Source organism: Oncorhynchus mykiss, chromosome 13 (genome assembly GCF_013265735.2).
Source record: "Oncorhynchus mykiss isolate Arlee chromosome 13, USDA_OmykA_1.1, whole genome shotgun sequence".
Classification (NCBI taxonomy): Eukaryota; Metazoa; Chordata; class Actinopteri; order Salmoniformes; family Salmonidae; genus Oncorhynchus; species Oncorhynchus mykiss.
Window position 1 is genome coordinate 30022745 of NC_048577.1, and position 16046 is coordinate 30038790.

The following is a 16046-nucleotide window of genomic DNA, read 5'->3' on the forward strand; positions in this document are numbered from 1 at the left end:
ACAAGAGGCATGTGGCAGGGTCTACAGTCAATCACGGACTACAAGATGAAATCCAGCCCAGTCACGGACCAGGATGTCCTGCTCCCAGGCAGACTAAATAACTTTTTTACCCGCTTTGAGGACAATACAGAGCCACTGACACGGCCTGCAACGAAAACATGCGGACTCTCCTTCACAGCAGCCGAGGTGAGTAAGACATTTAAACGTGTTAACCCTCGCAAGGCTGCAGGCCCAGACGGCATTCCCAGCCGCGCCCTCAGAGCATGCGCAGACCAGCTGGCCGGTATGTTTACGGACATATTCAATCAATCCCTATACCAGTCTGCTGTTCCCACATGCTTCAAGAGGGCCACCATTGTTCCTGTTCCCAAGAAAGCTAAGGTAACTGAGCTAAACGACTACCGCCCCGTAGCACTCACTTCCGTCATCATGAAGTGCTTTGAGAGACTAGTCAAGGACCATATCACCTCCACCCTACCCGACACCCTAGACCCACTCCAATTTGCTATAGGTCCACAGACGATGCAATCTCAACCACACTGCACACTGCCCTAACCCATCTGGACAAGAGGAATACCTATGTGAGAATGCTGTTCATTGACTACAGCTCGGCATTCAACACCATAGTACCCTCCAAGCTCGTCATCAAGCTCGAGACCCTGGGTCTCGACCCCGCCCTGTGCAACTGGGTACTGGACTTCCTGACGGGCCGCCCCCAGGTGGTGAGGGTAGGCAACAACATCTCCACCCCGCTGATCCTCAACACTGGGGCCCCACAAGGGTGCGTTCTGAGCCCTCTCCTGTACTCCCTGTTCACCCACGACTGCGTGGCCACGCACGCCTCCAACTCAATCATCAAGTTTGCGGACGACACAACAGTGGTAGGCTTGATTACCAACAACGACGAGACGGCCTACAGGGAGGAGGTGAGGGCCCTCGGAGTGTGGTGTCAGGAAAATAACCTCACACTCAACGTCAACAAAACTAAGGAGATGATTGTGGACTTCAGGAAACAGCAGAGGGAACACCCCCCATCCACATCGATGGAACAGTAGTGGAGAGGGTAGCAAGTTTTAAGTTCCTCGGCATACACATCACAGACAAACTGAATTGGTCCACTCACACAGACAGCATTGTGAAGAAGGCGCAGCAGCGCCTCTTCAACCTCAGGAGGCTGAAGAAATTTGGTTTGTCACAAAAAGCACTCACAAACTTCTACAGATGCACAATCGAGAGCATCCTGGCGGGCTGTATCACCGCCTGGTACGGCAACTGCTCCGCCCACAACCGTAAGGCTCTCCAGAGGGTAGTGAGGCCTGCACAACGCATCACCGGGGGCAAACTACCTGCCCTCCAGGACACCTACACCACCCGATGTTACAGGAAGGCCATAAAGATCATCAAGGACATCAACCACCCGAGCCACTGCCTGTTCACCCCGCTATCATCCAGAAGGCGAGGTCAGTACAGGTGCATCAAAGCTGGGACCGAGAGACTGAAAAACAGCTTCTATCTCAAGGCCATCAGACTGTTAAACAGCCACCACTAACATTGAGTGGCTGCTGCCAACACACTGACACTGACACTGACTCAACTCCAGCCACTTTAATAATGGGAATTGATGGGAAATGATGTAAAATATATCACTAGCCACTTTAAACAATGCTACCTTATATAATGTTACTTACCCTACATTATTCATCTCATATGCATACGTATATACTGTACTCTATATAATCGACTGCATCCTTATGTAATACATGTATCACTAGCCACTTTAACTATGCCACTTTGTTTACATACTCACCTCATGTATATACTGTACTCGATACCATCTACTGTATCCTGCCTATGCTGCTCTGTACCATCACTCATTCATATATCCTTATGTACATATTCTTTATCCCCTTACACTGTGTATAAGACAGTAGTTTTGGAATTGTTAGTTAGATTACTTGTTGGTTATTACTGCATTGTCGGAACTAGAAGCACAAGCATTTCGCTACACTCGCATTAACATCTGCTAACCATGTGTATGTGACAAATAAACATTTATTTGATTTGATTTGACAACACAAATGGATAGCTAGACTCTGTTCAAAATAAGGCGTTGACTGTTTCGGGTGCCTTCTCTACTTTCATCTTTGTTGATGAAATGGCACTCAAATGTTGGCCGGTTCACTACTAAAGACGTCACCTAAGTGTGCTCGCATACTACCTCAAAAGACCTCTGCTTGAAAAACAAGATGAAAGCGGAAATAGTACAGTTTGTTCATTTTGAGACGCCATAGTCAGTATATGCTTTCTCAAAGTAGTCCGAATGAATCCAAAATAACGCAAGAAATATCATTCATTTTGCAGAGGAGATCTTAGTTGTGCAATACATCCAAACTAAGGTGTTTTGGTGCAGTATTTCTCAACCAAAATAATTGCATGAAAACGAGTCACCGCTCGTTGAATGACAACAGACTTTACTGAGGAACCCCTACTGTTGAACAATCACTGATGAAGGGACGTAGACTTTGGCTACCAACTTCAGTTTGCCTCAAGAAAAAAAAATGTGTCCCCGAAAAAACCCTCACCGAAGTCCAAAAACAAACACATTATATGCACAAACTCTTCCGATTGGTTACGGTTGGGAAGCATGCGGACGCCTTAAGGTAGACCTCACATTGAAATGAATAATGGTGCATATTATCACATTTCACTGTTGAAATGTGTTAGTGTTCAAATACTGGAGAGTTGAGACCAAATCACGGACGCTGGACAGAGTGGATTTCAGTTGTAACAAAAGGCAGTTTATTAAGGTCAAAGATATCTTGTGCTGCCGTTTTACCGTGCACGGACCTATTTGCATAACTCAGTAGGGAGTTAGGTGAAAAAGGGACCTATACAGAGGTTACAGTATTTTTTATACATTGAATAATGTAGGTGGAGTCTTGTCGTGGTGGTCTTCTGACTGGTCCCGAAGAGTTGGAGGCGGGCCTGCTCCAGCCAGAGCAGGAGCCCCAATGGTGCACAGCAGAGTCCTCTGCTCTTGGCCCCCGACCAGTAGAGGGGGGTAGAGTGTGTGTGTGTCCAGGAGTCGTGAGATAAGAGGAACTGAAACTGGCAGTTTATGGCTGGGGGTAGGGTGCTTCCTGTTTGGACAGGGGTGCGTGCAATGACTTGAGTCAGGCGGATTAATTTGGCGCTGTATAATATATGAGCTATGTGTATGAATATATGTATATATGACAAATGTTTTGGACACAAGGTGCCTACTAACAATTTTTCTACATTGGACAGGAGAAGAGCATGCATCCCCACTGCTGAAATTCTGCTCAAAAGGATTGTTGTTATGGGGGTGGATCTTTCCTCATCTCTCATAAGCCCTTAGAAGGGAGTCCTCAGCTGATTCTGAGCCACGATTGAGAAATGCCTCTACCACTGTACCTCTTCAGTTCAATACCACTACAAATAATTGTATTGTATTAATCCTAGAGGGGCAACAATAAAGGCATTAATAAAGTTGTATTGAATTGAAATGTACATCCCTCTTCTCCCTTAGGGGACACGAGACTCATTTAGATGATGGTGGTGATGATGATGATTGTGGTGATAATGATGGTGGTGACCATGATGATGAAATGCAACAGTAAGTCCTACTGTCCTCAACCTCTTTCTCCTTTCAACTTAACTGTCCTCTTAACATTTCATCTATAAATTGTATCTATACATTTTTTGTTATGCAAATTATAGGAACTGGCTACTCTACCAGGGGCCAGGTTCATGTTCATTAAGCGTTTCTTATTGGACAAGTCCAGTAGTCCGTCTTTTTATTTACTGTGTTTTCTTCCATTTGATGCCTTATAATGCCAAATAGTGCCTAATGAACGTGACCCAGGATATACACTGAGTGTATGAACACCTGCTCTTTCCATGACAGACTGAATCCAGGTGAAAGCTATGATCCCTTATTGATGTAACTTGTTAAATAAACTTCAATCCGTGTAGATGAAGGGGAGGAGGCAGGTTAAAAAAAAGATTTTGAAGCCTTGAGACAGTTGAGACATGTATTGTGTATGTGTACCATTCAGAGGGTGAATGGACAAGACAAAAATATTTAAGTGCCTTTGAACAGGGTATTGTAGCAGGTGACAAGCCCACCGGTTTGATACAACAGTTTCCTGTGTGAATCAAGAATGGTCCACCACCCAAAGGACATCTAACCAACTTGACTCCTGTGGGATGCATTGGAGTCAACATGTGCCAGCATCTTTGTGGAATGGTTTTGTTGCCTTGTAGAGTCCATGCCCTGACGAATTGAGGCTGTTCTGAGGGCAACGGGAAGGGGGGTGCAACTCAATATTAGGAAGGTCTTCTTAATGTTTTGTACACTGTATATGATACACGAATAAAGGTATAACTATTAGTATTGTTCTAATAGTTATGCCCTATCTCTCTCTTAGTGCCAAGGGCTCCACAATGCGGCCCAAAGAGCCTCCACCACCGCCTCCCAACGTCAAGGTATGTATTCTTCAAATTACTCATTGTCCATATTTTGAGACTGAGAGCGTAGTGTTTTCTCACATATAAACCTGCAAGATGATCTATTTACTACAGTGTACACACAGGAATCATTTTGTGGCACCACTTTAAATTGAACATAGCACAACATTTTTTTATATTTCCTATAGCCCTATTGTGTGCAATAGAGCATAATATTTGAGGTATTTCTTGGTGTGACTTTACATCTAATGATGATGTTTACATGTTGACGTGTGTACTTTGATGCCGATCCTGTAGCGTTGGGGGTCAAATCAATTTCAACGTATGATTTTATTTTACAAATGTAATTTGTTTAAATTCAGTTGACTTCATTAAATAGGATATCAGGGTTCTGGTAAATTCCCATCTCTTTGTTTTGTATTTTGCTCTTAGCCCATTCCCATTCCACAGGATGTTGCCAACTCCCCTGCACACCATGGCTCCCCTGCTCACCATGGCTCCCCTGGGGACCATGACGACCACGGGGGGACTATAAAGCGTTGTCCAGCCACCGAGAGCCCCGTCCGCTCTGCCACCCATGTGCCGCCCAGGCCGCCGCCCCCCAGACTCCCCCCGCACAAGCAGCTTAGCTTAGGTAGGTAACATGGTTTAAATGCATGCTCACAAACTGAATGGGTGCATTCTGGGAGTTGTAGACAATTATGTCAGAAATGCATTAATGTGGGTTTTCTTATTTCCCCTGCACTTAATTGGAGGACCAAAGCTGTGGTCCCTTTGAATGAATTAATTAATGGGTCGGTGGGTGAGTGAGTCGAATGAATGAATGAATGAATGAATCAGTCAGTCACTTCAATTCATCACAATACCAACCACAATACCAAAGCTGGACCACTTAGACAATACGTGTGATGATGCTGAGATAAAAGCTACCACTGTTTTCAGGGATCTCTCCTTCCTCCTTCCAATCCTGCCAACATCCTCAAGAGGCTCCGCCCCACCTCCTCCCTGACTTAGCCAGTCAGCTTTTCCAAAGTGGACCCTGTGGTTGCCAGCTAGTATTTATAGCCTGTCAGTTTAATTAGGAGCAGTGGTGTGTCTGGTGTTGGCATGCGATAATGTCACACACCCTCTCTGCCACATGAGTCACCCTCCAATACACTCACACAAACTTCCCCAGTTTCCACATCCTGTCCACTTCGAGCAGTCTGGTGGCAGGGGCCAACTTTCAAACGAAGCTGACTGTCCCTCACGTGTGCATCTCAATAGTTTTCCTCCCATCATCAGCTTTCCTTCATCTGCATTTGACATGAAAGAACTGGACTAGTACCAGGGCTATTCCATCGTATTGCATTCTCCTGTCCTGTTGTTTTTAGATATGTCATGGTGAAGGAGAAGAGACGAGGAGTGGACGCCACTTTAGACTATTGAGACACATCTTAGTTTAGTCACTGTGGTGATCTTAGTGATCAGTGTCTTGTTTCAGCACAATTGTTGTAATTGCCCAGTTCCCACAGAGCCACATACTCTCTTGCTTCCTTTTCACTCTCCACAGCACCATTCAGATTGTGGCTATTGGGGAATCATTTCAATAATGTAATATTTCAAAATGAATCAATAATTAAGTTCCCTCCTAACAGGCAATGGGTTCAGCCCATCAGAAGTGAGCGGGGATGCTGGTGTTGCCGAGAAGCAGTCTACTATGCCACCTTGTGTCACCACGAGGAAGGACAGGAAAGAGATTCCGGTAACATCATAGTCATTTAGCCTTGGTCAGAAGCTGTGCGTAAAAATTGGTGGCGACACTTTTGGTGAATTTTCTGTATATAATGCACTTGAAGTGGATTCTGTCAAATCCATAGTGCATTATAAGACTTCCTGTAAGCATTATGTGTTAAACATATAGGTAGTAAAGTGCATTATATTGATAACCGGTCATGGCTGTCATTAATTCATTAATATCTATAATGAGGTGTTCATTATGTACATCATGCGTTAATCTATTCATAATGCATTGCACAGCGCTGGTTCATAGAAAGTGTTATTTAAAATGTTTCTGACCTTTTCACATTTTTACATACTAACTTTACTATGCATTACCTGAAAGTGATTTATTTGGTGAATAATGAATGTAAATGGTGATTAATTCATTAACATGCCCTAACAGCAATAATAAGACTTAAATTGTCATTGCAAAATAGATAATTATGCAGTTTTGCATTATGACTAAACATAAATCTTCTCATTCTTCTTAGAAGTGGATTTTTATTTGCATCCAGAGCTCTGAACAAAGAGCATTTGTTATATGTTTACCTCATTAGTTACTTGTTAATAAGCAACGACTCATGATTTAAAGATCACTTATAGTTCACTTAAAGTGCTACTGTGTTTTTCCCAAGATATTACAGCACTGATAGACAGAGTGATGCCATTGTTAACGCACAGCTCAATAGATCCACATATTATTTTCATATTTAATAATATTACAGTATAATATGCAGTATATTTTAACTATGATTGTTAATTATTCTACACTGACCTTGGTATGATGATGTCATTTCCTGTTTCCTCAGAAACCAATCAGTAATGGCCTTCCCCCCACGCCAAAAGTCCACGTAAGTCTTAACACCCCTTACCTGCTCTTACACACACGCATTGTCAAGTAGAAAACTATAACTCTGTCCTAGGAAAAAGCAAATGAGCACTAAGATACAGAAACAAAAGCACAAATGTGTTGATTACACATTCATTATCTAAATAATTTATGTGAATTGTAATTAATTCATTAGCAACCTAAAAGTAGTAGTGATGAGTTCATAACACATTTGTAATTACCGCAACCCTCGAGCTAGAGATCCTGCCATAACTTAGTTTTAAAATCTATTTATTATATTGGACTGAATTTATAAAGGGTTTTTCCAGGTGCTCTACATTGATCAACTATAACTAAACATCTACATTCTGTTTTCGCTGCACAGATGGGAGCCTGTTTCTCCAAAGTCTTCAATGGCTGCCCTCTAAAGATCCACTGTGCGGCGTCATGGATCAACCCCAACACGAGAGGTGGGCCTCTTGCCAATTCATTTCTGTCTAACTGCCGTGGACCCTGATTCCATCAATTGCAGATAACAGGAAACTGTATTTATGCTGTATTTTAAGGACAGATCATGTGGATTTGTGTCAATGTTCAATGACAATGTCTGCAAGGGTGTGGGGTGTGCAGGGTCTGACAGACGGAGCACGGTTAATATTTTGACCAAACCCGCTGTGCGGTTGACCTTTATCTGCAATTGATTGGATTACTTTATTTTCAGTCTCGCGCTACCAGGTGTCCCACTGTATTCTTGTTCGAGAAAGGCTTGGAGAAACCTAGAACAGGAGTCTAAGCTAACTTGACTTTCGTCTTTGTCTTAACCTATGTCTTATTTGCAGTTTGCATGTGCTACTATTAGTTTCCTTCTTAGGCAGAGTCCTAAGCAATGTGTGTATTGTCCAAGTTTACCGGTCTCTCTCTGTTATAATACTTAATGATTGTTTAATTATCTGTTTTAGACCAATACCTGCTATTCGGTGCCGAAGAGGGTATTTACACTCTAAATCTCAACGAACTGCATGACTCCTCCATGGAACAGGTCAGTGTCTCATTATTTCATTTGAATGATATTTTTGTCAGTAAATGTCAATTGTTCTAACTGCTTCCAATGTTTTTTATGTTATGTATTAAACATAATCTATGTATTTATGTGAAGATTGAAATATTCTCTGTCACATCAAATTACAAATTATAGTTCAATTTGAATGCTTGCTTCTTTGTGACGTAAGTAAAGGATTTGAGGTTTGATCCACAAGGTTTTATCCACAAGGATTTGAGGTTTGATCCACAAGGTTTTATCCACAAGGATTTGAGGTTTTATCCAGAACTGGTCAATGAGACACGGATTATGATTTGATTTGACCACCTACAGAACTATTAAAAACAGATTAAAAAAAATATTTCCTAGCTCTTTCCCCGGAGGTGTACGTGGCTTTATGTCATGAGTAATAGTCTGCTCTCCATATCTGGTAAGGATTCATCATAGAAACCTGTATTGCCACACATTGCTAATATATCTCAACAAATAACTGTAGTGCACACAAAGTTTTACGTTGTTTGTTTGTAGTTTCCAGAATAGAATAGATTCTCCAGACACATTTAAATGTACCTTTGGCCGCACACAATGACTGTGACAGACATTAAAAACATAAATCATAAGCAACAATCTGTCATCAAGAGCATTAGTCTAATTGTATCATGAAATATGCACTTGTAAATGTAAATTCTACCTGTCGATACTTGCTCCAGATATACAAGCAGTTAGATGATGCACTTTTTGCGTGAAAATTAAAGATATTATAATTGCCTTCAAAGCATTCAAAAGGTGTGTTCGTTGTGTTTTTTGGCAGGAAAAGCCTCGCAGCTCTACTGTCACAATCTGGCGGGTCTGTATGAGCACGCTCTACAGATGCAGAAGCTGCCAATGGCCATCCCCACCCACCAAAATCATTCCAAGGTAAGAAGATGGCGATGCCTCTGTGTGTAGGAGTTTTCTGTGGGTAGAGTCCTACTTTTGAGACTTTGTTATTGTGGTTTTTAGGAAATTTTCCATCGCCAACAGGATTCCCGACACCAAGGGATGTCAGAAGTGCTGTGTGGGTGAGTAGTCATGGACATGATTTTTCTCTCTCTCTCTCCCCCCTCGGTTTTCATCTCTGTCTACGTCAGACCCACTACTTTCCAACAACTTGCTACATAATCTTGCTACAAGATTGAGAGTAGATGCATCACTTCACTACATGTAATAAACACAATAGTTCTCCATTCCCCTTATAACCAATTAGGACAACAACCTCTTCAACTGGGTACCAATAGTAGAAAGGTCTTTGAAATACATTATTGTGGTCCCAGCTTAGTATGATTGACAACCCCGGCTGACTACCAACTATTCCCCCTTAATGAGAAATCCTTACACGGGCCACAAGCACTTGTGTGGAGCCTTCCAATCCAGTGTGGTCATGTTGGAATGGGTGGAGCCCATGCAGAAGTTCATGCTCATCAAGGTAAGAATTTTTATGTCTGCATTTTTTAGCCATCTCCATCAGTTTGCCAGGCTCACTCTCCCCAAACCTTTGAGGAGTGCTGACAACCCATGTCATAGCCATATAAGAGTTTGGCCATTGAGGTTTCAACCAAAAACAAAAAAGCATTGACACTAGCTATGCTAAGAGCTTCCGGGGAAGAATTGACTAATAACAATCCACAACTTTCCCCTAACTGCCCTGTCAAATGGAGGTGTTTGAGATATGCTAAGAGACATCCCTTTACTTTGTAGCCTACATGCTAATGGAAACACACTTCCCTCTTCCTAAAAACACTGACTTCCCCCTGCCCGCTGGCACTGGAAGTGTTTGTGTTTGAGACTAAGCTAACCTTGCTTTGTAACCGACGAGCTAATGCTAATGCTTACCCTTTTATTTATGTTTTGTTCTATATATATCGTACATGTTGTCAATAATACTTTGATTGTAAGCCAACCCCGTCTACATGCCTAATGCTAACTCTCCTCCTCCCAAGAATAATGATTTTGAGATTAGCATGATAACATGCTAGAGTCTAGACCATGTAGCATAATGATAATGCTCACCCTGTCTTCCTAACATTGACAAGCCTAATGCTAACCCTCTCCTCCTAAGAACATTGACTTTCCCTTGCCCTGCCCGATGGAGTTTTTTGAGATGCTTGTGGTGCCCGAGCACCAGTACCTCCTCATCTGTATGGGCGTCAACAAGGGCACGGAGCTCAACCAGGTGGTACGCTTTGAGACGCTGGACCCCAACACCGTTTGCCCCTGGCTCAAAGAGTCCGGTAAGGTCTCATTCAAAGACTGACCTTGACTCCTCATTGACATAGACTTGACACAACTCTAGATTTTAGTGCTCCTTTAATATGGAACTTCATTGAAATAAAAAAAAACATTAAATATGTATTTTTCTTTTTTATCGTAGCACACACTGGAGACTGACGTTTACATTCTACACATTGACCTTACTGGAAATTGTTAACTTTTCAAAAGTAAACAATTATAGAGAAAATATAGTCCTATATCGTTGTGCACATTCATAATGGAAAATGTTTGACGTTAATAAAGCAACAGATGAAATGGTTAGTTGAGGTTTTTATGTTTAATCTCCTCCTAGACACTCCACAGACCTGTGTTATCCATGTGACTCAACTGGAAAGAGACACCATTCTTGTCTGCCTGGATCGTGAGTCTAGCAGCATGTCTTGACTATCCAAAAATCTGATTTGTATTGTAATATTATCTATATAGATTATACATGCATTGTACATTAATTGTATGCATTGCTAATAACACTATGACAATATATTAACAGTGTATAATGTTTTATCACTGAGCTATCCTTTAAATGACATGGGGGAAACTCACCTCAATAGCCACCAATGGCTGCCGCCTGGATGGACGGCAGCCATTTTGTGCCTGGATGTCTTCAGTCTCTTGTAATAGCATCATTGTTTAACTTCCATATGTTATTTTCCCCCTCAGGATCCATTAAGATTGTGAATCTGCAGGGGAGGCTGAAGTCTAGTAGAAAGCTTTCAGCTGAGCTGACGTTTAATTTCCAGATTGAGTCGATAGGTAATCGCCCTTTACCCCTTTGCTAGAGATTAGCTAAAACACGCACACGCACACGCACACGCACACGCACACACACACACACACACACACACACATGTATCAACAGCTATAGAATGGAGAGGAGAGCATAGTATCACAGTCATGTTATGATAAATTACATTTTGGCAAAATTGAATTTTTCATACGGTATATTAAACATGAATCTTTTCCACAGTCTGCCTTCAAGACAGTGTTCTGGCTTTCTGGAGACATGGCATGCAAGGACGGAGTTTCAAATCTAATGAGGCAAGTTGTGTCAATGCCCCGGCGGACGCAATAATTGTATATAACCAATATACAGTTGAACTGTTTATTGTTGTAATGTTTTTTTAATTTATTCGTTATTTTACCAGGTAAGTTGACTGAGAACACGTTCTCATTTACAGCAACGACCTGGGGAATAGTTACAGGGGAGAGGAGGGGGTTGAATGAGACAATTGTAAACTGGGGATTATTAGGTGACTGATGGTTTGAGGGCCAGATTGGGAATTTAGTTAGGACACCGGGGTTAACACCCCTACTCTTACGATAAGTGCCATGGGATCTTTCATGACCTCAAAGAGTCAGGGCACCCGTTTAACGGCCCATCCGAAAGACAGCACCCTACACAAGGCAGTGTCCCCAATCACTGCAGTGGGGCATTGGGATATTTTTTAGACCAGAGCAAAGAGTGCCTCCTACTGGCCCTCCAACACCACTTCCAGCAGCATCTGGTCTCCCATCAAGGGACTGACCAGGACCAAACCTAACTATTGGATCTTGTCCATATTCCCACCAGATTACACAGGAAATTTCCGACAACACCAGGATATTCCGACTCCTAGGATCAGACAGGTGAGAAATCCATTTTTAGATTGAGGCTAAATCCGTTTAGCAAGTATCATCAACTACAGTAGATTCAGCCTCGAGCCGATTTCTTTTCATGAGCGGATGGTCAGGGGGCCGGAACATAATTACAAAGAATTTGTAACCTGCAAATTGACCACAAGAAGCCCAAACAGATATAATATTTGACTAAAACATAATAGGCTACATACAGACACCGGTTAGTCAGGCTGATTGAGGTAGTATGTACATGTAGATATGGTTAAAGTGACTATGCATATATGTTCAACAGAGAGTAGCAGTAGCGTAAAAGAGGGGTTGGCAGGTTGTGGGTGGGACACAACGCAGATAGCCCGGTTAGCCAATGTGCGGGAGCAGGGGTTGTTCGGCCCAATTGAGGTAGTATGTACATGAGTGTATAGTTATAGTGACTATGCATATATGGTAAACAGAGAGTAGCAGCACCGTAAAAAGAGGGGGGGCCTCACAATGCAAATAGTCCGGGTAGCCATTTGATTACCTGTCAGTTTAGTTTGTCTTATGGCTTGGGGGTAAAAGCTGTTGAGAAGCATTTTTGTCCTAGACTTGGCACTCCGGTACCGCTTGCCATGCGGTAGTAGAGAGAACAGTCTATGGCTGGGGTCTTTGACCATTTTTAGGGCCTTCCTCTGACACCGCCTGGTGTAGAGGTCCTGGATGGCAGGCAGCTTAGCACCAGTGATGTACTGGGCCGTACGCACTACCCTCTGTAGTGCCTTGCGGTCAGAGGCAGAGCAATTGCGGTACGAGGCAGTGATGCAACCAGGATGCTCTCGATGTTGCAGCTGTAGAACCTTTTGAGGATCTCAGGACCCATGCCAAATATTTTTAGTTACCTGAGGGGGAATAGGCTTTGTCATGCCCTCTTCACGACTGTCTAATTGACATAATTTGAGTCAATTGGACAATTTAAAGGCTATCAAATACTAATTGAGTGTATGTAAACGTCTGACCCACTGGGAATGTGATGAAAGAAATAAAAGCTGAAATAAATAATTCTCTACTATTATTCTGACATTTCACATTCCTAAAATAAAGGGGTGATCCTAACTGACCTAAGACAGGGAATTTTTACTAGGATTAGATGTCAGGAATTGTGAAAAGCTGAGTTTAAATGTATTTGGGTAATGTGTATGTAAACTTCCAATTTCAACTGTATCTCCCTCATTTCTGACTGCAGTCAAATTCATTTTAAAAAACTATGCAAGTTAAAAAAAAAAAATGTTTAAAAAAAAGTTCCTCGATTAGTGCCTGTAATAGTGGCGTTCCAGATCTTATTTTTTGCAGTCGCATCTCTGAAGATTAATATATCGTATTTTCATGCAGTTCATGCCATGTTTAACACTTATCGAAGCATTGTGAGATCTGATCGTCTGTGCCATCAAGTCGGTCTGTGGCCATAAAGTGACTTAGTGCTGTTCAGGAGGATGTAACAATATAAAAGGTTCAGATAGAAATGTTTTGTGTAGAACAGACATGATTGTCTGTCAGATGGAATAGGGACAGTAATGGGGTCAACTCTATTAATTTAATTTCTATCTGCAACATTGAGAACATTTCACATCACTGAATACACCCCTATTGTACCTTTTGATTGCAGGGTTGTGGTGCTGGAGAGCAGACCTACAGACAACCCTACAGCGCACAGCAACCAATACATCCTGGCTGGACACGAGAACAGTTACTAACCACCCTGTGCTCTGGTAACCAGGGTCCTGTTCAGTAGGCACAAAACTTTCTGATACGAAGTGATACAGGGCTGTACTATCTGAACCTGTCCAATAAGAAACCTTAGGTTTCATTGTCGGTGTCAAAACATTTTCCATTGTATGCCTTAATGAACATGGCCCAGGGTTGGTTTCAGTTACACTTTAAGAGATTATGAATCTGAATTAAATTCAGTCATTGAAAATTGCAATTAGATTTATTTTTCTGGTCATAAATTGGAATTCATGTCCTGATGGGAACAGAATATGACGAGAAGGACATGTCTGACTCTGCAACTCCTTGGTCTCAGATGCAATCGGACCATTCATCAAGCAAGCGACCTTGGATGTGTCCTGTTTTTAAATGAACCTTATGATTTTAATTGAAAGTCAAAATGTATAGTAACACAAACCCACATTCCTGGATATCACACTATTTCAGTATTGACCAACTACTGAGAACATGCTACCTTACCTGACAAATGCTTGACAAATGTGTTTGTAATTCATGTAAATAGAATATTGAGGTTGTACACTATGAGTATGTTATGTAGATAACCATGCTGCATATATTTTGTACAGTTGCCAACCCAACTTTGAGAGATATAAAGAGTTGTTGGCTAATCATTGTGGGGTACTACTTTTAAGGGCTTGTCAAGCAATATAATTTTACAAAACTTAGTGGTAGGGTGTCAAAGAGAAAAGTGTCTGTTAATTTTGGTCATGAGTTGCCTTTTTTTTATATGTTAGGTTCATTTTGATATGAAGCCATATGCAATGTCATTTTATTTTCACACTTCAATTCCAACCCCATAGAAAGTTGTCAATGCTCAGATATGCACTGGTTGTGAAATTGGCACATAGTTGTATGCAATGAAACACTTTATTCATACATTTAAGGTATGGTTAATTTGCACTTATAACACAGTATCTGCATGAGTGCATTAGAATACATCATGCTATACACTTTAGATGTAAACTTAAGGCATTTAACCAGGCAATGTAAGGTTTATTTTTTTACATACACGCCAAGCTATTGTTAAAACTGCAGTCAAACTGAAGAGACTCTGGGCAGTTGTAGAATCCCTTTCCTTATGGTGGGCAATGAGTTGAATGTTGCCAAATTGCATTGTTCATATTGTTTGTTATGGTGTTTGGGTGTCATAGTAAGACCTCTACCTCATGCGTTTGGGAGTCAGTGAGAATATGTGGGCCCAAATTGAACATGTAACACTAAATGTCCCTTGCTGACTCCATGTAGCCTACACAACTAAAGGGGAGGGTATGATGAAGTACAAGGATCTTCCGACTTAGTTTCTTTCGCGATTGCTTTTGTGTCATGTAAATACAGTAAAATAAAAGTGCTTAATTGTTTAACTGCCAATATTTGGACATGTTACATATTAAACATTTTAACTAAATTGATTGACTGATGAGCCATAGGAAACCTGTTTTTTTTCTCTCTCAAATTTTAGATGGTATGATGAAGTATAAGGATCTTCTCACTTGGTTTCTTTTCATGTTGCTTTTGTTTCATGTAAATACTGTAAAATAAAATTGCTTAATGTTGCCTGTACAACTGCCTATATTTGGACATGTTACATATTAAACATTTTAACTCATGATGGGATACATTGATTGACTGATGAACTATAGAAAGCCTTACATTTTTCTCTGACATTTTAGTGGGTATACAGTTGAAGTTGGAAGTTTACATACACTTAGGTTGGAGTTATTATAACTTGTTTCTCAACCACTCCACAAATGTCTTGTTATCAAACTATAGTTTTGGTAAGTCGGTTAGGACATCTACTTTGTGCATGACACAAGTACTTTTTCCAAAAATTGTTTACAGATTATTTCACTTATAATTCACTATCACAATTCCAGTGGGTCAGAAGTTTACATACACTAAGTTGACTGTGCCTTTAAACAGCTTGGAAAATTCCAGAAAATGATGTCATGGCTTTAGAAGCTTCTGATATGCTAATTGTAAAATGTAAAACGAGTCCTACAGTAAAACGAGTCCTATATCGACATAACCTGAAAGGCCGCTCAGCAGTGAAGAAGCCACTGCTCCAAAACCGCCTTTAAAAAAAGCTAGACTACGGTTTGCAACTGCACACGGGGACAAAGATCGTACTTTTTGGAGAAATGTCCTCTGGTCTGATGAAACAAAAATAGAACTGTTTGGCCAAAATGACCATTGTTATGTTTGGAGGAAAAAGGGGGAGGCTTGCAAGCTGAAGAACAC

General features: G+C 41.4%; 1 pseudogene; it reads left to right on the forward strand.

Moving 5' to 3' along the window:
• Window positions 1-15429, forward strand: part of LOC110485133 — a 99924-nt pseudogene extending 84495 nt beyond the window's left edge.
• The last annotated feature ends 617 nt before the right edge of the window (window positions 15430-16046 follow it).